This window comes from Danio rerio, chromosome 12 (assembly GCF_052040795.2).
Source record: "Danio rerio strain M-AB ecotype USA chromosome 12, GRCz13ab, whole genome shotgun sequence".
Lineage (NCBI taxonomy): Eukaryota > Metazoa > Chordata > Actinopteri > Cypriniformes > Danionidae > Danio > Danio rerio.
Genome location: NC_141032.1, coordinates 42,178,033 through 42,202,032, shown reverse-complemented (window position 1 = coordinate 42,202,032; position 24,000 = coordinate 42,178,033). Strand labels below are relative to the sequence as shown.

General features: G+C 33.7%; 1 protein-coding gene across 2 annotated transcripts in view; it reads right to left on the bottom strand.

Moving 5' to 3' along the window:
• cdh10b (cadherin 10, type 2b (T2-cadherin)) overlaps positions 1–24,000 on the bottom strand; it is a 113,877-nt gene that overhangs the window by 71,428 nt on the left and 18,449 nt on the right. The window lies entirely within an intron of this gene.

Below are 24,000 nucleotides of genomic sequence, written 5' to 3'. Positions count from 1 at the left end.
TCAGTTATGCTGAGCACTGTATCTCTTGTTTACCTTATGCTAGTTGCAAGTGTGCTATTCCTCATGTGATCTACACTGCTTGTTCAAACTGTTTATTTAAAATGAGCTGAAACAACACAAATCTTCAGTTTTTTGGGATAACTTAACTATTTTTTTTACAAATTTAAGTGGACTGAACACAAAACAATTGAGTAAGGCATTGTGTGGAACATTTTTTACAGTGTACTGTAGTAGTCCATCACAGTACAAAACCAGAATAACCCATTGTTTTATATCTAAGACAATACTGTAATTGGTTAGCACTGTCGCCTTACAGCAAGAAGGTCATTGGTTCGAATCCTGCATGGGTTAGTTGGCATTTCTGTGTGGAGTTTGCATGTTCTCCCTTTGTTTGCGTGGGTTCCGGGTGCTCCGATTTATTTAGTGTATGTGTGTGAATGAGTGTGTATGGGTGTTTCTTAGTACTGGGTTGCAGCTGGAAAGGCATCTGCTGCGTACTGTAAAACATATGCTGGATAAGTTGGAGGTTCATTCCGCTGTGGAAACTACTTATGAATAAAGGGACTAAGCCCAAGGAAAATGAATGAATGACAATACAGTAATTTTATATGACATATTGAATGCTGGACTACAATTATTTCTGCAGTATTCACAGTATTTGTTTTCACCTCGTTCAAGTGTATCTGTCCTGTTTATAGATAGACTTATCTTATAGCGTGTCAGAATCGTCTGTCTCGAGGTGACACACGTAACACAAGTTTGATTAGTTTTGTGAACCTCCATCTCAGAGTTGGTTCACACTCTATTGATCGTGCAGGTCCTCTGGGATTATTCTGTCACCGCTGACACACACAGAGAGAAGAGAAACACACACCGCTCGCTCACAAAAAAAAAAACACATAATCTGATACCAGCATTACGTCAGCCCATATCAGTTATCCATATTTGCAGCATAACAGCACAGTTTCAATTACAGTAATTGTCGATGACACTTCAGATCTGTGAAGAAGTAATCTGAAATATCTTTGAAATATGTACAAAACAACTGTTGGGCAACATGTGACAGCATCAACATGTGCAAACCCAGATGGTAGAGATACACACATTTTTCACACTGTTCGTGCTATTAAAAAACCCTCTGCTTTTTTTTCCTGATTAAATCCAATGAATGTTGAAGAGCCTGTACTTGACATATGACGAATGTACAGTATTAACAGATACCCAAAGTATCCTCACCGGCCACTTTATTAGGTACACCTGTCTAACTGCTCATTTTTCAAATTTCTAATCAGCCAATCACATGGCAGCAACTAAATGCATTTAGGCTTGTAGACATGGTCAAGTAGATCTGCTGCAGCTCAAACCGAGCATCAGAATAGGAAGAAAGGTGACTTTGAACATGGCATGGTTTTTGGTGCCAGGCATGGATGTGCAGATGAAAAATCTGCAGCAACTGCATGATGTTGTCATGTCAATATGAACCAAAATATCTGATGAATATTTCAAGTATCGTATTGAATATATAGCACGAAGGATTAAGGCAGTTCTGAAGGCAAAAGGTGATCCAACTCGGTACTAGTAAGGTGCACCTAATAAAGTGACCGGTATTTATATGTACAGTAATTGGATTATAGTTATGGAATGGTGGTTGGAAGTCACAAAGTTATGTCAAAGTCTTTTAGTAAATGAAAGACAAGTTCCCATTTCATTCTGAACTCCTAAATATTTATTATGCAGTCCAGGGTTTCTGTGGAAGCATCAAATATGGCTGTCTGATTTGACTGAAATGCTGCAACGGACATTAAATTTGCAGTGCATCCTGCGGTTGTTATGACATGGCGATGGCTAAACTCATGAATATTAATCAAGCCGTGCTGACGTTGCTTGGTAACCTCTCTAGACTGCCCAGTCATGCAAATAATTAATATTCATGAGACAAACCTTCACCATAGTCATGCATGTCTCATAATTGATATTTTTTGTGTTTGAGTACTGGCTTTTGATACTCAACATTAGACTGTACTTGTGTTGAACAAGGATGCGTAAAATTAATCAAAAGTAACAGTTAAGAATTTACAAAAGATTTTTAATTTGAATATTCATCAAAGAATGCCGAACCAGATCTATTGAGGCGTTTAAAATGTTTTCTGCATTGATAAATCAGGATTGATATTTATTTATTTATTTTTTTTTTCCCAGAGCACAAAATTTAATTTGAATAATTTCTGAAGGATTGTGTTACATTAAGATTTGCTGAAAATTACAACAATAATACATTGGTACCTATTATACACCGAGTGCATTAGGGCACTAGACATGCATGGTGTGATCTGTTGCTATTTTTTTAGACCAGCACAACCCTAATTTTCATGTTTTTGCACCATATTGTTTAAATAGCAAATCCATTTGCACCACTTTGTGAACTCATGGGTGTGCTGGTCTATAAAGGAGGTGTGTTAAGATGCATTGTTGGCACATTGCTATTTTAAATAACTGAAATAGACTGTGCCATTGACCAACTTAAAGCTGGTGCACATTGCACGTTAGTTATGCGCCTATGCAGGTTTATACACACAGGATGTACAGCAATACACTTAAATCTTTATAAATGGAAAATAATAATAATAATAAAAATAATAATAATAATATCAACTTGATAAAATGTCAACTTGCATTTGTTTAATGTTATTATTATTATCAGTATTATTTATTTTATGCATGTTTATATTTGTTTTAATAAAAACAAGTTTAGATTTGTCCACCTGTCAGGTTTTGGAGACGTATGCACCACCATATGGGGCATAAGAATAGGATGTGTGTTTGTATATAACTCAGTTTTTTACCACACTTCGACATTATTGTTAATTTATTCGTTTTCTGGAAACTATAACTGAATTTAGAAATAGTTTTGAAACAGATCTTTGCGCTTAATAAACTATATTAAATATGTAGGCTAATAGATGTCTTCAGTGGAGTGAGTACAACACCGCTTCCTTATTCACAAAAGTAAAGGAGTAAATAGTAAAAGTAAAGTAAAGAGAAAATGAAGAGGGTAAATGGAGGAGGCACATTCTTTATACTCGCACTGCAGATGGTCTGTTTAGTTGTTTTCTTGCTAGTGAAGTGTTCAGTTTTTTTCACTTACAAAGTTCTGCCATGTAAATAGCAAATGCACCATGACCCGATGCAACTGACTCTAAAAGGGAATGGGAGATGAGACTCTGATTGGTTTTATGCACACTATCTCTAAAACACACCCATAACTCATTAAGAAAGTAAGCACACTCCTGTTAGACCATGCACCACGGCGAAGTGCGTATTTTTTCATCCTTATAATAGCAAAACTGGGTTCGTACAAATAAACACAATACACATATAGAAATTGGATAGATGGGGAAAAAATGCAAATTACATAAAGTATATATGCAACATATATTAAAAAAATATATATATATTAAAAAAAACAAACATTTTTGTAACCATTATTCTAAAAAATATAGATATATAAAAAAATATATATATAATATATAATATATATATATATATATATATATATATATATATATATATATATATATATATATATATATATATATATATATATATATATATATATATATATATACAATTATTATAATAACTCAGCATAGAAACGTTGTCTGGCTTGGTAGTGCTGTGGCAACAGTGTTAACTACTAGGCCACCTAGCCACCATAAATTGCTAATATAATTGAATGTATTTATAATTACAGTGGTTGAATACAATATATAATATATTTTATATGTGAAATCCAAATGTGAACTTGTATGTCACATATAATTTGCATATTATAATATATATATATATATATATATATATATATATATATATATTATAATATGCAATATTATATATATATATATATATATATATACACACACAAACACATATATATATATACATCTTTTTTATGTGCAAAAAGCAGCCATTGTAAATTGTAATACTGTTATGCTTTATTTCTGAATTAAAATCAGAAAAAAAAAAGTGTTGCTTTGGTACGTTAGATGAGTGCAGATGCAGTGCCATATGTTTTTGTGTCATTTCTTTTTCTTGTGACATTGTGTTTGGTTTGTGCTGTCATTCATATGTGAATAGCAGATACCGCAGACTCTGTCGCTGTAGGGGGTTTTGTGGGTCAGTGGATATATGCACACTTCAGATGACGACACTTCTGTTTTTCTTTGTGCAGGGGCATAAAAGACACCTTTAACTGCTGGAAAAAATAGGTGTTGAAACTGCAGGGAATTACAATACACAACAGGACTGCACTTTGGTTGAGTGGGCTTTTACTGTATGTCAATATACAGTTGAATTCACAATTATTTGCCCTCCTGTTCACAATTATTCACAAACAATTTATTTATTTATTTTTCACAGTATTTCCTATAATATTTTTTTTCTTATGGAGAAAGTCTTTTATTTTAATTCAGATGTTACATTTTCTTTAAGGTCAAAATTATGTTGATAGTCTACAGAACAAACTATATTTATACAATGACTTGCCTAATTACCCTAACTGGCATATTTAACTTAATTAACCTGGTTAAGCCTTTGAATGTCACTTTAAGCTGTGTACTAGTATCTTGGAAAATAACTATCATATATCATGATGATGATGATGACGAAGAATAAAAAAATCAGTTATTAGAAATGAGTTATTAAAACTATTATGTTTAGAAATGTGTTGAAAACATCTTATTTTCATAAAAAAATATATAAAACAGTATTACTTTTATATAAAACAGAAATACTATAAAATATTATTATGTCATGTTCAGTGTTTTTAATATTGTCTACAGTGTCACACAATCCTTTGTAAATATTTATAATATGTTGATTTGGTGCTTATGTAACATGTTTTTACCCCTTTCATTATGTTGGAAAGTTTAGTTGTTCTGCTTAATATCTTAAAACTCTAATGCATTTTTCACAATATTTCCAACATCAACAAACTTTTACAGTGGAAAAAGAAAAAAAAGAAAAAATCTTAAAACAATTTTAGATAGGGAGAAGAATGAGAAAAAATTAACTACAACAAATCAAGAAAACTTTTTTTTTTTGGTCTTATTTTAAATATAAAGTCGAGTAATGTTTATTATTAGGAGTATTATTATTTTAAATAATAATAATAATAATACTTATAATATCTGTAATAATAATAATAATAATAATAATAATAATAATAATAATATAATATTGTTTTATTATTATTATTTATTTATTTATTTATTTATTTATTTATTTATTTTATTAGATCTGGAAAAACGTTGACGATAAACTCTAACGAAAAGCATCCAGGTGTGTACAAGCCTTTAGACAACTTTCTTCACATGTCTGCATCTCCTCTTCTAAGATAAATACTTGACATTTTTGTGCGGATCTTAAATTTATGGACAGTTGATAAGACAAGACACAATCTAAATGACCAAATGCGGTTCAAAATCGTTAGCACATTTTAGTTCTGGGACACACCAAGCTGTCAGCCATTGGGCTTTGTTGGTCTGTCGGCCACTGTTGGTGGCCTAGTTGGTTTAGTGTGTTCTAAACGCTGCTTTGTTTGCACTTTGCAACAACAATAAGAACAGAGAAAACAGATACTGCCCCTGCAGTAAGGAATGGCACATCCTCCTTTATCTGTCAGCTTTCGTCCATTGGTTGAGTTCACGCACAGCTTTTTGGTCCAGACAGAACCAGATGTGAGCCAACATGAGGCTACAACACAGTTTGGGCTTCATCTGTGCTAGTTGTTTGGCGTCAGCTTGATGTGTACTGGCCCATATGATTTTTTGTAAACGTTGCATGTCTATGGTTTTGTCATTGATTATATTATTACAATGCAGACCAGACACCACAGCGCAATAATACATATTCAAAAACATAACATAGCTTTATGACATCTGCCTTTGTCTCTCAAGTGTCCTGGAATTGATGTCTACAAAGCCTGTGTTTTAATCAACCTCCTGCAACATGATGACAAAGCCTCAATGTTTACAGTCGCTGACAAGAATGACAAAAAAGTCCAAATAAATAAATTCAGGATCCGTCAGCCACGGCGAGCAAAGGGGGGAATGTCTCTGCTTTCAGCTCCAAGCCAGTAATCTATGCAAACATTAGCATGCGAGTCATTAGCATGTGGTTAATGAAATGTTTGTGCGCTCTATCTCACGGGTCCACATTCTCCTGAGTGACGGAGCGAGTGAGGGACACAGCATGCAGGAAAGCCAAAGGAGATATAAATAACTCCAGATAAGATCTAATTATTTTCAACATATTTACAGCCAGCGACTCTAAACCCAAGTGCGATGGGGGTTGAACCAATTTTTTGGAGGAAATGACTTCTCAAGATGCATCTATTTTGTTTTATTTTCTGATGGAAATGTCAAGTGTGTGTGTGTGTGGATGTATGTGAGTGTGTGCGTGCATATGTGCGATTCTATTTGTATTATTAAAAAAAATAACAACGAAGCATCTACTATGAGGTGCTATGTAGGATCAAAATTCACTTATCAGCACATACATAAAACACAAGCATCACCTATAAATCACTCACATATACACCTAGTTAAGTTATTTTAAATTATTATTAAAATTCGGAAATCGGCTGCACGGTGGCGCAGTGGGTAGCACGTTCGCCTCACAGCAAGAAGGTCGCTGGTTCGAGCCTTGGCTGGGTCAGTTGGCGTTCCTGTGTGGAGTTTGGGTACTCCGGTTTCCCCCACAAGTTCAAAGACATGTGGTATAGGTGAATTGGGTAAGCTAAATTTACCATAGTGTATAAGTGCGAATGAGGGTGTATAGATGTTTCCCAGTGATGGGTTGCAGCTGGAAGGGCATCCACTGCATAAAAAATATGCTGGATAAGTTGGCGGTTCATTCCGCTGTGGTGACCCCAGAATAATAAAGGGACTAAGGGTGCTTTCACACCTGTGAATCGAATCAGTTGTTCCGAAACAGAGATTACAATTGTTACATTGTTGCTCTTTGCTCTTGGAACGGTTCGCTTTCACATTGCAAAGTTTCTAATCGGACCAAAAGAGCTAAAACAAGTCACGTGCGAGTAAACTCTCCTCACATTGGTCAGTGTCAGGGTTTATTTTGCAGCGTCCCGCTCAGCTGTCAGGAGAGGTGGTGGTTTGGTGGTGATTGACAGGGTGCACGCGCGTGACGTGTCTGAGGAGAGACGCGATGGGGAGGGGTGAGGGTGCGCAACGTAGCCTATTTGAGGACTGGGAGGGAGACGCAAGATTACCGGGAGATCATCACTCGTTTGCGGGCATCCGGAGACTCGCGAAACTTCCCGCCCTACTCATAATTCTCTCTTCATATAGCCGTATGCCTATTACATATCCATAAAACACTGTGATATAACCGCGCTCGGATCGGATCGCTTTCTCACTGCAATCGAACCGCTCCAGGGTTCGTTTCAATCGAGCCGAGACCACCTCACTCAAGCAATCTCGGAGCGATTACTTTGACGCGGAACAGAGCGCGATTGCCCTGTTCACATATGCCAAACAAACCGCGCTAACTGGGTAAACGAGATACGTTCCGAAACAAAAGTGTAGGTGTGAAAGCACCCTAAGCCGAAAAGGAAAATGAATGTTTGTAAAGCAATTGGTTTATTAAATATACGGTTGCATAATTAATAATTATGAATAAACCATTTTTGTTAAAAAAAAAATTAATATATTTTGTTATTTTATTGATGTCACTACTTGTCAGAAAACATGCTAATTAGCTAATACTTATAAATATTTTAATTGCATAATAAAGCTCATAATTTGCTGGAGCATTATCTTAATCTATTTCCATTATTCAACAGATATTCCTACATTAATCACATTATTTTTATTTCATAAGCTTTGCAATAACCCAATTAATGATCTCATTCATTTACCAACCCAAGCTCATTCTGAAAACATAGTCCCGCAGATGTTTCTGGAGGCTGTGAATTATGTAGCCGGAGGTAAGTATGGCTGCATTTTATTTTTTAAGTGAACGATACGGGGCGGTATGACGGCGTTCCATTTTGCGCTTACCGACTGACCACTTATCGGCTTTCCCACCGCAACCACAGTTTGTCTAGTTAGCTCGTCGTGTACGTTAGCGGACTTGAGATGCAAAGAGGAGCTGGCCATGACAACGATGACCGGGTTCGAGTCCGGGGAAGACCGGTTCCAGAAATCAGGTAAGACAAAAACAGAATCCAAAAAATAAAGTGAACAAGTTCATAACAGGCTGAGAATGTGGTAAAATCCGAAAATGTGGTAAAAATCAGACAAAGGCTATTCATTTTCTGGACGGCTTTTGTAAATTGTTGGTTTGGTTTAGGGAAGTAAGCGGGTGGGTGGGTCAATTTGTAAAATTGGTTGGGTTCAGGGAAGAAGGAGGGTGAGTCAGCTGATTGGGACTCCATACTGCTCAGTGAATGTGACATTAAACTGAGAATTGTTAAAAATCCCTGGATGTCCTTCAAAAAAGGGTAGGGTTTAACCTGGCCAAATTTGCCCACTGGCCTCTGTCCAACATGGCCTCATAACCATCCCCATATAATTGAATATATCACTCTGTCTCCACCAATCAGTTGGCGTGTGTGATGTGCCCAATATGGCCACCGTCACATTATCCAGATGGATGATGCACACTGGTGGTGGATGAGAAGAGCCCCCCAAAAAAGTGTGTAAACTGAGTTGAGTGTCCAGAAAAGTGCTGTATAAATTAAAGGAATTATTATTATTATTATTATTATTATTATTATTATTATTATTATTATTATTAATTAAATATTGTTTAATGATCTATGCTAAGCTAAGCTAAAATTTCTCCCGCCAGACCTGGAGATCAGCTGGATGGTTTTAAAAATGGTAAATGTTTTTTTTTTTTTTTTTTTTTTTGTATTATTGCCTTGTTGTATCCGGTCTGCATTGTATTAATGTATTAAATCAAAACAATAGATATGCAGCCTTTAAAAAAATGAACATAATCAGGATTTAAGTCAATTGGAAACTTCTAATCACTGTTCGTAAGCGCTGATAGTGAACAAGGTTTCAGAAATGAATAATGAGAAAATTGCACAGCCTCTCAAACATTTGCCACGGTTCAAGGCAGAGTTAACATTTAAAGCAGACAGAAAGGCATGACAGATGACATCAGCCACAGTCTGAAATCTACCCTTGCGCAACCTTGATGTTTTTAAATCAGCGTCTGAAGGCCTCTACGTCATATGTCACTGTATGCTACACTTATCATGCATTATAGTTGGGGAGCGCCATGTAATTCTCTGTCTTTCCTTTCAGAACAAAGCTCGGCATAGCTCCAAAGAGCATTTTCTGGAGAAAAAAGAAAAGAAACAGAGGGACTTTCATGTGAGTCGCAACCAGAGGAAGCCGATATGAAGATGTAGATTCCATTTTCATCTCCGCTACGTATAAAATCCCTTGACAGCACCATAATTAGTCTCTCTATGTCCTTTATTGTGGAGAAATCCTTCAGCGCTGCCATGGCCCACACAGACGTGAGTTTGAAATCCATAAAAAGACATCTGAGACAAAGACATGCAATGAAAGCAGACAACCGCATAAAGCCAATACAAACCCCAGCTTCTCTGGGCTAATTGGTATTTGTCAGACGAGCGTCTACGCGTGTTTAAAGGGTATACATAAAAACATTGCATTAATCTCCGAGGTAAACACTGGCTTGAATGACAACAGCGAGCTTCATTAGGTCATTAGTTTGATGTGGACTGTGGTCCGGTTTGAAATTCCCTGCAGGATTGAAGGTGATGTGTGAAAGATGTTTTTGGCTCCGCTTTAGCAAGGGCGTAATGCGTCTCATAACTACCTGTCTCGTTCTATAAAGTGCTGCGGGTGAGTCTTTAGTTGGAGTGTATTATTTTAGCAATTGGAAAGCAAGAAATGTTCACTAAAGCTGATGTGCAGAAAGTAGAGAGCTGGAATAAACACTAATGTTGTTTGGAAAGAAATAATTTTGAAGTCTAAGCACTTATTAAGTTACTTTATTAACATAACATTCACTGTTTTGTCTAAAAATAAAGCATTAAAAAAAAAAAAAAAAGAATGTGCCACAAGGGCTGTGTGTTTTTCTTCTTGCAAAGAGCAAACAAATGCAGCCAGACCTGTAAATTGCTAAATGGTCCATGAGGATAAGGGTTTAGATCAACAAACAGAACATTATCACAATAAATCAAGCAGGTCAATTTTTTTTTTTTTTGCATTAGAATTCAAAGTAAAGACATTTTGTAAACGTTCTACAATATATGCACTGTTAGACTTAGCACTGCAAAAGCACCCAGTAAAGTACTACATACATTCTTTACAGTTCTGTTTTATGCACTGCTTTGTGGGTCATTTTAAAACTTTTACACTAACTTAGCTCACATTGAGAATTTGCAGAATTCTACTTTAATCAAAGTTATTGTACTGTAATGCTAAGTAATGCAAAGTAATCATACTGTAGTTGAAATCAAATATGAGATAGTTAATGAATAAAAATAGTCACTTTTGTACTGCTAGTGTATAATAGAAATAAATTACAGTGAAGGTACTGTAAAAATTGCTATACCATAAAATTTAAATGTGGTAAAGGGCATTTTACCGTAAAAAAATAAAATAAAAAAAAATAATAAATAAATAAATTAATAAAGTTGCAGTAAGGCTATTTCACTCTATAAAAAAAAAAAAAAAAAAAATGAAAGTGTGGTTAGACCCTGCTACTGTAAAATACAAGTTACTGTAAATGGGTAGTTGCGATAATTTACTGGCAACAATGCTTGCCAGTAAGTTACCGCAAAAACACAATAAAATGTCTAATGGCATGGGCTTGTTTAAGATTCTGAAATTATGATAAATTTGGATAAAAAATGTCACAGTTTCACAGTGTTGTAATTACTACTCTGAAATATGTTTTGGTACATATGTGTTGGTAAAAAAAAAACATTTCTCCCCTTTGAAACATAAAATATTTTGGAACAGTAAACATGTCAGGTTAAATAATTCAAACAAAACATTGGCTTTTGCTATTTTTATTAGTTTCAAAAATAGATATACACACACATATATATAGTCAGAATTATTCCCCTCTTTGATTTTCTTTTTCTTTTTAATATTTTTTTTGTTTTCTGAAGAAAGTCTTATGTGTTTTATTTTGGCTATAATAAAAGTAGTTAAAAAAATAAATTAAAAAATTAAGGTCAAAATTATTGGCCCCTTTAGGCATTTTGTTTTTTTTCTACAGCGCAAACTTTGTTATACAATAACTTGCCTAATTACCCTAACCCGCCTAAGTAACCTAATTAACCTAGTTAAGACTTTAAATGTCACTTTAAGCTGTATAGAAGTGTCTTGAAAAATATCTAGTAAAATATTCTGTCATCATGGCAAAGATAAAATAAATCAGTTATTATGGATGAGTTAATAAAACTTTTAGGTTTAGAAATGTATTAAAAAAATATTCTCTCTCTTCTAAACAGAAATTGGGGAACAGAAATAAACAGGGGGGCTAATAATTCAGGGAGGCTATATATATATATATATATATATATATATATATATATATATATATATATATATATATATATATATATATATATATATATATATAAATGCTAAATGATTGGTACTGATCAGGTCTGTAGCATGCTTGGATGTAGGTATATTAGTGAATTTCTTTTTTTAATTTATTTATTTATTTATTTTTTTTTTTAATATAATGTTTGCTGAATCATGGGCTTACCAGTAGCTTTTAATATGTATATAAGTGTACCAAAACAAAAACAAATAAGTATATTTACCTTAGGAAAGGTATAAAAGAACATTAAAACCTTGAAACCGGTTACCATCCCATGACAGTACATATAAACTCTGTAAACTTTATTTATGATTGGTTACTTAGCATACTAAGCATTTCTGAGAACGTTTTGACTACATTGTTCTCAATATTCAGACTTATTTAACCCTTAGATTCCAGATTTTCACATTTCAAAGTAGTATATCAGCCATGTTTTGTCACATAGAAATTATTATTATAAGAATAGATTTATTATCTACTTTTTAGTTCTTTCTTAAAATCTAATACCCACAGTAATATAATATCTCATTTCGCAGGGTGTGGCTGATTGTAATGGAAAAATAAGACAAAAACATTTTCTTTGTAGAGTTAAATGAAGATGATGCTTCACAAGAACATTTAATCTAACCAAAAAAGGTTAAGGTTGAATTTGCTCTGTTAGTTCTTTACACAGTTTTGGACAAAATAAGATCTCATATCATGCAGATGTACAACTGATATTGCTACAGGCACCTTAGTAACTTGCCTAATTGATTGTATTCTCATTTAGTTATATATTTATTTCTTTTCCAACAGGTCTATATCACAATACACCAGATGTTTCGTTTCCACAGTGTAGCCAATGTTTTCCAATTGGCTGCTCACTGGAAGACTCAGGGTGTCCTAATTACTGCCAACTCTTAAAAAATAATAATAATAATACAAAGCACCTCTGAGCCTCTAGAGATGAACTAAAGATGTTTCAGAATAAGGCCATGTGGCGGCCTTTCTCAGTGACTCATGAAAAATATGAGCGATTTGATCCGGCCTCATAGATCCTGACTCAACCCTAACCACAATCCCTCTGTTCATTTGAAATGCACTACAGGGAGAGTGTGGCATGGCAGTGAATACTGATCGCCCGCTCATTTGCTCTGGGAGCACTTTTTGGCACAACACCGTGCTCTCTGTGGCACCGGCAATCCTGAACAGATACCCTTTGTTTATTGGCAGGAACATGTCTCCGGCGTGAGGTTGCCTAAATAATCCCTGCCAGTCAAAAATCCCAAAAGTGGCGAGCCAACCCGTAGGTTTATACTAAACGTGCCAGTATTAAATGTAGTTTGTTTTTTTCATTATTTTTGAAGGATGTTCTTGATTATAATGAGCTGACAGTTGAATATGAAGACAGCACAAACTTTCAAATTTATTAGGCCATTTATTATATATTTTTTATTTTCTTTTTAAGTATTTCCCAAACATTTTTTTTCCTTTATTTATTCTTGTTTGTTTTATTTTGGCAAGAGTAAAAGCTGTTTTACATAAAAAAATAAATAAATAATACAATTATTGATAGTCTACAGAAAAAGCCATCATTATACAATGCCTTACTACCCTAACATAATTAACCTAGCTAAACCTTTAAATGTCACTTCAAGCTGAAAACTAGCATCTAGAAAAAAAAATATCTAGTCAAATATTATGTTCTGTCATCATGGCAAAGATAAAAGAAATCAGTTATTATAACTATTATGTTGAGAAATGTGTTGAAAAAAACTTCTTTCAGTTAAACATTATGGGGAAATATACAGGGGGCTGATAATTCAGGAGGGCTAGTAATTATGATGATGGAAGCTGTCTTCGGTGACGAGTTTGATGAGTGATTGTCCAGTGTCGGCAGGAGGATTTCCTCTTAAGGACACCAACAACAGACACTAAGTCATAAACACATAATTAAAAGAGCAAGCTCCTGATTGGTTAATGCAGAATAAATGACAGCAAAAGTTCAAATTTCCCAACTCCAGCGATTTTCCCAATTCTGTATAAACTGTATAAATATAATATCTGACAATGTATGATGTACAAACATTTTTGAATGATCACTTATTTTATAATTTCAAATGTCTAAATAAACATTTTTACCATAGTGAACCATTAATTCGCCCATATTTTGCCATTTTTTTTGTGTATATAGTAAATTTGACATGATATAGACACACTAGATAAATAATAACAAATTGTATTATAAACAGATACCATTTAGATTTAGATCCATTGAACATTCATTTTATTTTCTTTTTTAAGAGATTTATTTAGCCTTATATATACACACACACACGCACACACACACATAGCCCCTGTTTATTTTCCTCCTAATTTATGTTTAATGTAGAGACATTTTTTTTCAACACACTTCTAATTATAATAGTTTTAATAAATCATTTCTAATAACTGAATTATTTTATTTTTGCCATGATGACAGTATATATACAGTTTAAAGTGACATTTAAAGGCTTAACTAGGTTAATTAGGTTAACCAGGCAGGTTAGGGTAATTAGGCAAGTCATTGTATATATAGCTTAAAGTGGCTAATAATTTTGTCCTTAAAATGGTGTTTAAAAAAATAAAAACAGCTTTTATTATAGCCAAAATACTACAAATTTCTTAGAAGAAAAAATATTAACAGACACACTGTGAAAATTTCCTTGCTCTGTCGTCATTTGGGAAATATTTTTTTTAAAAATGGGGGGCTAATAATTCCGACTTCAACTGTTTATATCAAAATAAATCAAGCTAAATTGATTCTGTCAGAATATTGTCAAAATTCCTTCAAGTTTAATTATTTTGTTATTAGTAATTATTTGTAATTTTTTGTAATTAGATGCCAAATTGATTAAATTATATGGTAGTATATTATAACATTTTCTGATGATTATAATATATGATCACCTGATTTCTATCTATTGTTTAACCTTCTTAAACAATGATAACCAAATACTAATAGAATAATTCAATTTTATTCTTTGCAAGCTAAATTAACACGCACAGAAATAAAGCGACGTTTACATTTCGGAGTCATTAATTGCCAGACCCCTGTGCAATCTGTCGGACAGTATGATGGATGCATCTTCTAGACTCAGTGCCATGTCTTCAACAGTAGTGATATTTTCAACAGTACGGAGAGTGCGTGCACAACCACCCCCCGCCACATGACCGATCCACCGCGATAAGTTTTCGCCAAACAAGTAATCCAATACATCTTTTGTCCAGTTTTTAGTCTGAAATTCACAAAGAAAATGTAAAACACTGTAGCTTTTCAGTTATTGTAAACCTTTGATCAAACTTTTATCGTCATTCGAAAACACCATTTTTACTTTAGCCTTATGTAGCTAAAAATAAATACACCATCATTACATCATCCCCAAGGAAAGTAATTAAAAGGATTATTCTAATGCACAGATTGCGCTCTTATTCCCGTACCAAATTTAGTCATTCTTATTCCTGCAGTATGATAAGCAGTCTTATTTTTGTATATATTATTGCTAGTTTTTTTATTTATTTTGTTTTATTTTATTGCTTGTGGCCCATTAATTTCCCCATATTTTGTCTCTTTAGTTTTTCTTTAACATGTGGACATGAAAACGAAATAACAAAGGGTATTCGTACTTCCCATTCCCAAGAGCATGTCTCAGTCATGATGTTTCCTGACTAATCCCTGTCAGTCAAAATTCACAAACCAACCCGTAGGTTTACACCAAGCGTGCCAGTATTGAATGTATGTGCTTTTTTTTGAAGGATGTTCTTGATTATAATGAGCTGACAGTTGAATATGAAGTAAAGACAGCACCGATTTATCCTCGGCCTTGCTTTCATTTGCCTTTGCTAATTCGCGTAGCACAAAATTAGCCTTTGACTCGGAGCAGCTTTAGGAATTAAATCCCCTGCACACACACAGAGGGATTGTCAGCCGAGCACAGGAGAAATCATTGACAATTCTTGTCAGGTCGGTAGTGAACACTTGCTTAGTACTGCAGAGAGGAGATTGTGAAAATGAGAGCCCGGGCCCAGAACGGATACAGAATAATTATGTTTTTTTTTTTTTTTCCCTCCCCACTTTCTTTCTTTGTGTATCACTCTGAGTAGTCACATTCAAGTTGACTAACTCGACACAAACGCTATGGTGAAATCTGGCTCTCGCCGTCTCGCCCCACTCTGGTCACCCTTCTTTATGGTTTTGCTGCTCTGCAATAATCATAAGGCCATGCAGTTCGCTCAATCGTTTTTTTATGCTAGTTTATTTTTTCCTGCTGTCACTCGTGGAGGTTTACAACAGATTTGATCGCATGCAGACTCTCTGAGGAGTTGAAAAGCGCATGAACTCAGACTCAGCAGAGCTCTCTCTCTCTCTCTTCTAATCTCCTCTGCTGGCTGTGGACTCCGCTGGTTCATTTGAGTGGATAAGGACACGCACTGCAACTACTTAGATAGCTGGAGGTTCCTGTGAGGCCTGACTTTGCTGTGACAGAACATGGGGGAAAAAATAATAATAATAAAACATCTGCAGGATCTTTATCAGGTTTTTTTTTTTTTTTTAATCTGTTCAGCATGTTTTTTTTTTTCCTCCAGATATGAGTGCATTATGTTTGCGTAAAAAAAAAAAAAAAAAAAAAAAAAAAAAAAAATATATATATATATATATATATATATATATATATATATATATATATATATATATATATATATATATATATTGCATTTAATAAGAAGAGAATGTATATTTTTAAATATGTTTTTTTATTTTTTTTAATGAAGCATAATACACATAAATGGTTAATAATACACATTGGTGACAATACTAGAAATACATAAGAAATAAAGAAAAATAGAAAAAAATAATATTTATAATTATATATTTTTTGATGATGATGATGAAGATGTTGATGATGATGAAACTTAAATAATAAGATTAAATAGCTTTAAAGATTAAATTAAATAGACTCAATTAGAAAGAAAATCCTAAATGAAAACAGTATATAAATTGTCATATAGATGAAGAATAAATAAACTAAATACAATAAACTAAACATATAAAATGGATCTGCAAGTGTTTGATATAATTTTCACAATAAATTTATTAGTAGCATGAATATCCACTTGTCACATTTAAGACAAAGTGAACGATTTACTTTGTTAATACGTCTCACCCCATGTTTCTGTTAATTTTCTGAATGAAAGTAATTGGAGTTTTCAGATTGGTGGGCCTGAGAGGTGCTTTTTCAACTCGTTACCTGATTGGCTCATTGGGTTTTATCCATATTGCGTTACTGATTCTGTGATCAAGTCTAGTCTGTGGTCTGTTAACAAATGCCGCAAATGTGAAATTTAAAGCTACACTTTTTCTTTTACCAGGCTTTCTTGATTCCATTTTTGTGCAATACCCCTTGAAAATGATTTTAATGACTTCCAGTTTAGCTAATCTAATATAATAAAATAGAAAACAAATAAATTAATTAATTATTAATAATAATATTAATAATGATAATAATAATAAATAAATAAATTAATAATTAATAAACAAAATAAAAATGTGGTGTTTCATATATTTATGTTGTATGATTTATTGTTAATAGTACTATTTAATACTAAATATATTACTTTTTAAACCATAAAATATTAATGGAATATTCAGTAAATAAAATTTAGTTAATTAAAAAAATAAGTAAGAAAAACAAGTAAAAAGGGAAAGCAAAATTGAACAGATTGTACAGTATGAATGATTTTTAATAAAGTAATGACAAGGTTCAATTCTGGAATTAAAGATAGAATAAAATAATGAAGGATAAGTGTACTTAAAACATCTTTCCTTCTAGTTTGTGAAACCATGTGAGAAAATAGCAGTTTGTTTAATCTCAGTATTACTGATACTGTAGGCAAAAATGCTTGTGGCTAAATTCCTGTGGCTAAATTTCCATCAGATGGATGCTTTATTATTTCATGAGGCCGTGGGAGAGGGATTTGTGGTCACATGATGATGACAAAATGACTCATGTAATATGTCTGGATTACATTAATACTACACACATTCCTGCTGAAGAACTTCATGTACTTTTTTTTTTCTACAAACAGCCTCAATTTTCACACTGATTTAGTGAGAAATCCCAAACCAAATGCTACATGTTAACATTTAATATGTAGAATTCCCATTCTGCATCACGCAATTAGTTGACACTTGCAGTCGTGCTACAACTGTCAGATTAACGCAGGCGAGTTTCCCCGCTATCACTTTATGATGAGGTTTTCCACGCTCAGATGAGTTTATAATCCTGACAAGTCCTAATGAACCTGCGCTACATATTTAAACATTTTAATGTGAGTGATCACTCTTTGCCTTTTCGTTATTACCTCCTGCAAAAATGTTTTATTTTTTTTCTCTTGTTGTCTTGATAAATCCAGGCACTACAGTTTTTTTGTGCACCTTTTAATCTTGAGATTTTGGGATTTGAGGTTTTCTTTTATATCTAAAGGATGAAACACATTCTAAATGTGCTGTTTAAAGTATAAATTAATCAAAAGTAACAATATTGATTTTGTTATCTCACATTGCCAGTTTTGTGGTGAAAAATTAATCTGTGCATGTCATTAAGAAAAAAAGTGTGCCCTTGTAATCTAAAATTGATATCTGAACATGTGCTTTCTGTTTTTATTTTCAGTTATATTCTCTGATTAAGTGATTTTAATGTATTGGGCGTGGCTAACACACTTAACCACGCCCCTCCAACTGTCAGTTTTGACATAATAGTAAATAGGTGTCTGTTAGGTTGTAATAACTCTTCTCAAAAACCCTTTTCCTGATCTTTCTTAATGAAATGCTTACTTTGCTACATCCAATCTGCTCGCAGCAAAGAAAAAACAGGCCAAGCCAACTGTTTTCTCATTTAATATTCTGTTTCTCTAGGAACTGCGTCACAATACAAAACAAATAAATAAATAAATGGCTGCAGCTTCTGGTTCATGTGAACTTTAAGGCTGTATTTACACTGCAGATCTTGATGGTCAGTTCCGATTTTGTGATTGTATCTGATTATTTTGCTGACCTGCTTTTATCATCTTTTAAAAAGTGACTCGTATCCGATTGTCTGTTTTACGCAGCAACAGCAAAGGCGCAGTGACCAGGAAAAAAAAAAAAGAGTGTGCGCTGACTGACAGCTGATAATAAAAAAGCCCTCTTTTCTCCATCCAGGGTTTAAGTTTTTTATTATTATTAATTTTCACAGGTTCTTTTACTATTTTTTTTTTTGACAGAAACGTTTTTATTTTGTCATCTTGTTTTGATCTAGACATTTTTTTTAAACCAGTAGGCATCTTAATATAATGTCTATGGCGTGATTTATGCATGTGACATATACCACAGTTTTACAATAGTTTATATTGGTTGTGATGTTGATTTCTTTTTCTCTCTCTTTTTTAAGTCCTTGTGTATAGGATTTATGGTTTGGGACTCTGCTGAAGTCTGTTCCAAAATGAAAGCATTAGAGTTGACATCCTTTTAATGCATTGACAGGTGAAAATCCCATCTACCTGCTTACACTGAGACACAAGGGCACAGATCCGATTCATATCGGATAAACTTCCACATATAAACAAGGCCTGAATCTGATTTGAGTAAACGAAAATCCATGTGTTTTTTTTCTGCTTACACGCATGTAGGCCATATCCGATCTGTGCCACATGGGAGAAAAAAAATCATAATTGAGTCACTTGAATCATGCAGTGTCAATGCAGCCAACGTGTTAATTAATTTACACCTTATCATGTGTTTATTAATTAATTTTAATTAATATACCAATTTTTTAAAGACTGCTTTATCAAAATTATCTATATGTTTTTAGGTTTTTTTTTTGTTTTGTTTCTGAGACAGTGTTTGTCTTGTTCTTCCCGCAAATATCTTAAAATTTTCCAATCAAAAAGCAATTTGTAGACAAGTAGAATTATTCTACAAAAATAATTTGTATATTTTGTTTTCAGAAATATGAAAATTTTTTTTTTTTTTTTTTTCCCTTAAATCAAGGAACAGATCTTTGCCAATGGGGTAAATCAATATTAAAATTCAATATAATTTTTTTTTTTTTTAATCATCCCATTGACATACTTTTGCTCAATTAATTTAATAAATGTATTCTCACTCTTTATAACTTATATCTGATAACAAAGGTAATATATTTTTTGTCTTGAAAAAGATTTAAAACTTATATTATATTACTGATATTTGGACTAGAAACAAAAACTTTATGTAGAAAAGCATATTAATTAAGTAATTAATTAATTAATTTATTTATTTATTTATTAGTATTGATATTAGTATTTATTTATTTATTAATTAACAAATTTATTCATTTCTTTGTTTATTTATTTATTTATTCATGGAGTGTAAATATCTACTTGAGCATCACTTTTAGCAGTGTTTCTCAACCACGTTCCCTGAGGACCACCAGCACTGCATGTTTTGGATGTCTCTTTTGTCTGTCACACCCATTACAGGTCCCTCAGTCTCTGCTAATGAGAAGATGATCTGAATCAGGTGTGTTTGGTTAAGAAGACATGGAACATGTGCAGAGCTGGTGGTCCTCCAGGACTATGGTTGAGAAACACTGACTTATAGCACATGCACCAATCAATAATTTGAAGGTTTTTACCCAGGAATATGTCCATACATAATCTGCCTGATTATATACATACCGTTTTATTATTTTATCATAAGAAATTGAGAAAACGGGAGCAATCCCAAGCCTACAGCTTGACTTTTTCTGGTTGTTTGCAATGTTTTCTAAATTATAGCATGATTAAAATAGAAGTGGTTGCCAATTAGAGTTTTTTTTGTGTGTGTGTGTGTGTGTGTGTGTGTGTGTGTGTGTGTGTGTGTGTGTGTGTGTGTGTGTGTTTGAATTTAATCAAACTATTTTTATTTATTTATTTATTTTTTTTAAGTGATGTGTTTTAATCAATGAACTGTGGACATATAGTTATATTTTAGCCCTATTCACCTGCAGTGCAAGCCTTAAAGCACTGAGTATTTATGTGAAGAGGATCAAAAGGGTTAGGTAGACTGAAGACGAGAGCTCACTCGGAAAACAGGGCAGTATGAACAGGTTTATTTGCACAATGCATTATGGGGCTTGGAGAAGGTTAATAGGATTTTGTTCACATCAATAGCGCTGATGGCACGCCATGTGAGCCACTGCCCCCACATCAAACTCATGACACAAAAGCAGCAAATGCATGGCGGGCTTCAGCACTTCTGAGCTTCTTTCTGCACAACAGGGCTTGAGCCGCCTGGATGCTTATAATGACCACCAGATGACCAGAAAAAGTGTTTCTGGACTCTGCGTTTTCTCTCTTTCAGGAATATAATGGCCTGTGCTGTTTGAGTCCAAAATGTTTCTAGTTGTGAGCTTGAGTCATTGGCAATTGCGTTTTTGAAACTCCAACTCTTTAATCCTGTTTGCTTTGCATTCAGGCTTCATATTAATTCAAAGCAGGGGCTGTTTTCACATATTGGACGAACTGAATTATGAATTAGAGCACTAATATTGAATCTCATACTTTAATGTTCATCTCACACCCGCAGTGATGGTAGTGTGGAATCATTCAGTGACTTCCAAAGGGTGTTTATGGATATATCTACAGGTGAAGACAGAATTATTAGCCCCCCTTATTTATTATCCCCACCCCCGTATATGTTTTCCCCCAGTTTCCATTTAATAAAAAAATAAAATAAATCAACACATTTCTAAACATAATAATTTTTAATAACTCATTTCTGATAATTAGTTATTAACTGATTGTAAGATAGTATTATTCAGCTTAAAGTGCAATGTAGAGGCTTAACTAATTATGCAAGTCATTATGTAGACAATCAAAAAATATATATATCTTGCATAAAGGGGCTATTAATATTGACCTTAAAATGGTATTAAAAATTTAACTGCTTTTATTTTAGCTGAAATAAAACAAATAAGACTTTATACAGAAGAAAAACATTATAGGAAATACTGTGAAAAATTCCTTGCTCAGAGAAACATGATTTGGGAAGTATATATATATATATATATATATATATATATATATATATATATATATATATATATATATATATATATATATATATATATATATATATATATATATATATAAATGAAGCTACAGCTATAACATAATTAATTACACTTAAAAAATGCCAATCCGGAGTTCGGTCAAAAATTATTATTATTATTTTTTTCTGTTGTTTGTAACAATACTGTTGGGTTTCCCATATTTGACCTAGCATTGGGTTATAACAACCCATTTTTTATTATATATGTTTTTTTTTTTAAGCTAGACCTAGGATCAGGGTTGTCAAACTCCTAGAGCAGTGGTTGTCAATCTTTTTTGTAACACCGTTCAAGTACCCCATAATGACCAGTATTGAAATACAGTAGCGTAGTAGGCCTAAATAAGCAGCTACAGTTTTGCACAGTTCAAAAATGAGGCAGATTAAATTTTATTCATATGAATATTTATTATTGTCAGCCACTTTAAACATAATAAATAGTTTGAACATTAAAACTGTCCTTTGCTTACAGGTAAAAAATAAATAAATAAATAAATGTTTAAATTAAAATTACAAATGTTCTTAAAAAGTAAAAAAAATAAAATAAAAAACTGCTGTGCTTAAAAAAGTATTAACATATAGTAGCTTATTCATAAAAACCTGGAAATGTTTCTTGGGCCTCATAAATATAGGCTATTTGTGATTATATTATATATATATAAAAATGTTTTTGAAAAATGTTGTAATAGATGTAGCTTTAAGACTTATTTGTATATATTTGAAATCTAAGCATTAACTTTAAATATATGATTTTAATTTACATATGTAATTCAGAAATTAGATCTGCTTACTGTATGTATAGGCTTTGTGTGTCAGAAAAGCAAGTCATTAAACCATACCTGTCAACATTGGGATATAAAAATACGGGATACGCCCTCAACAACCGTTACAAATATGGGGAGGAGATTAGCCTCAAATGATAGAATAGATAACAGAAATTAGAAAATTGAAAATAAAATAAAAGGTTTATCCTATTAAAATCAAATTACTGATCACATTGGTGTTATCGTATGCGTCAAAGGGTTAAAAGTGTGTTAATTTTCCTTACTTAAATTAGTCAGCAATTCCTCCGCGTACCACTAGAAGAAACCCTGCGTATCACTAGTGGTATACGTACCACATTTGAGAACTACTGTCCTACAGGTCAAACCCCTGAAAAGTTTAGATCCAACTCTGCTCCAACACATTTACCTCTAGGTTTATAACAAGCCTAAGAGACTCATTTAGTTTGGTCAGGTGTGTTCAATTAGGGTTAAAGCTACGGCCCTGCAGGAGGAACTGTGTTTGACACCCCTAATATAGATGTTTCATGATATAGCTGTCATGTACACAGTAAGAAAAAAAGTGCTTTGACAGAAGTGATGAGTGGGCTGTTGTTTTATTGGAAAAATTCCTTCCATTTTATGGATTATTTCTGGCTCCACGCTGGAAAATAAATCCTCTTTTAGGGCTCGTCGGTGTCAGGGGGCCAGCGGAGGCCTTGGTTGGATAGACATAAATATGGTATCCCACAAGGCTCTGTAAAGGTTTGTGAATTATCTTTATGAGAAGAACCATCAATGGCTTTGATGGCTCCTCACTGGGGCTCTAAGTACCCATCTATTGGACTACACCAGATCTCGTGTGCCAGAAATTGGGGAAAATAGATGGAATGGATGATCAAGTCGCTCCGCAGTGATCTCCCTTAAGCAGCATGTGGGTGTTTCGTTCTCCCTCGCCCTCCTACAGTATTTATGGGAGCCCTGTGTCTTTCTGGCACTTTAATTGGGAACGAGAGTGGACGGTAGATGAGAAGCGGGCCAAAAGCATGCGATTGCTGTCATGCCAGAGAAGCGGAGCAGCCAGGAAAAGAGGGAGAGATAGAGCGCTAGAGAAAAGAGAGAAAGCATCAAAGCTCTGGGAAGGAGGCCAGGACACTGCTGAGTCTGACACTTCCTCAACCGACGGACTCTTCGCAGTCAGCGCTGTTTTGTTGCCTTGTCACGTAAAAGGCAACGCTATGAGGGCGGAATCTCATTCTCGTTTTTGATTGATTTATTGTTTTCTCCTCAACCCACTCTTGCTTGCTCGCCTTTCTGTTGCCATGTGCCTGCGTGTTTCTTTTCTTGCAGCATTCTCTACAAAAACAACCCAGCGTCGTAAGAGATGTCAATCTGTCTGCGCTCACGCTCCTCTCCTCTCAAAGCATCACGTTTACTTGTAGTCGATGATGAAAGACGATGTGTTCGACTTCAAAATTGTCTGCCGAT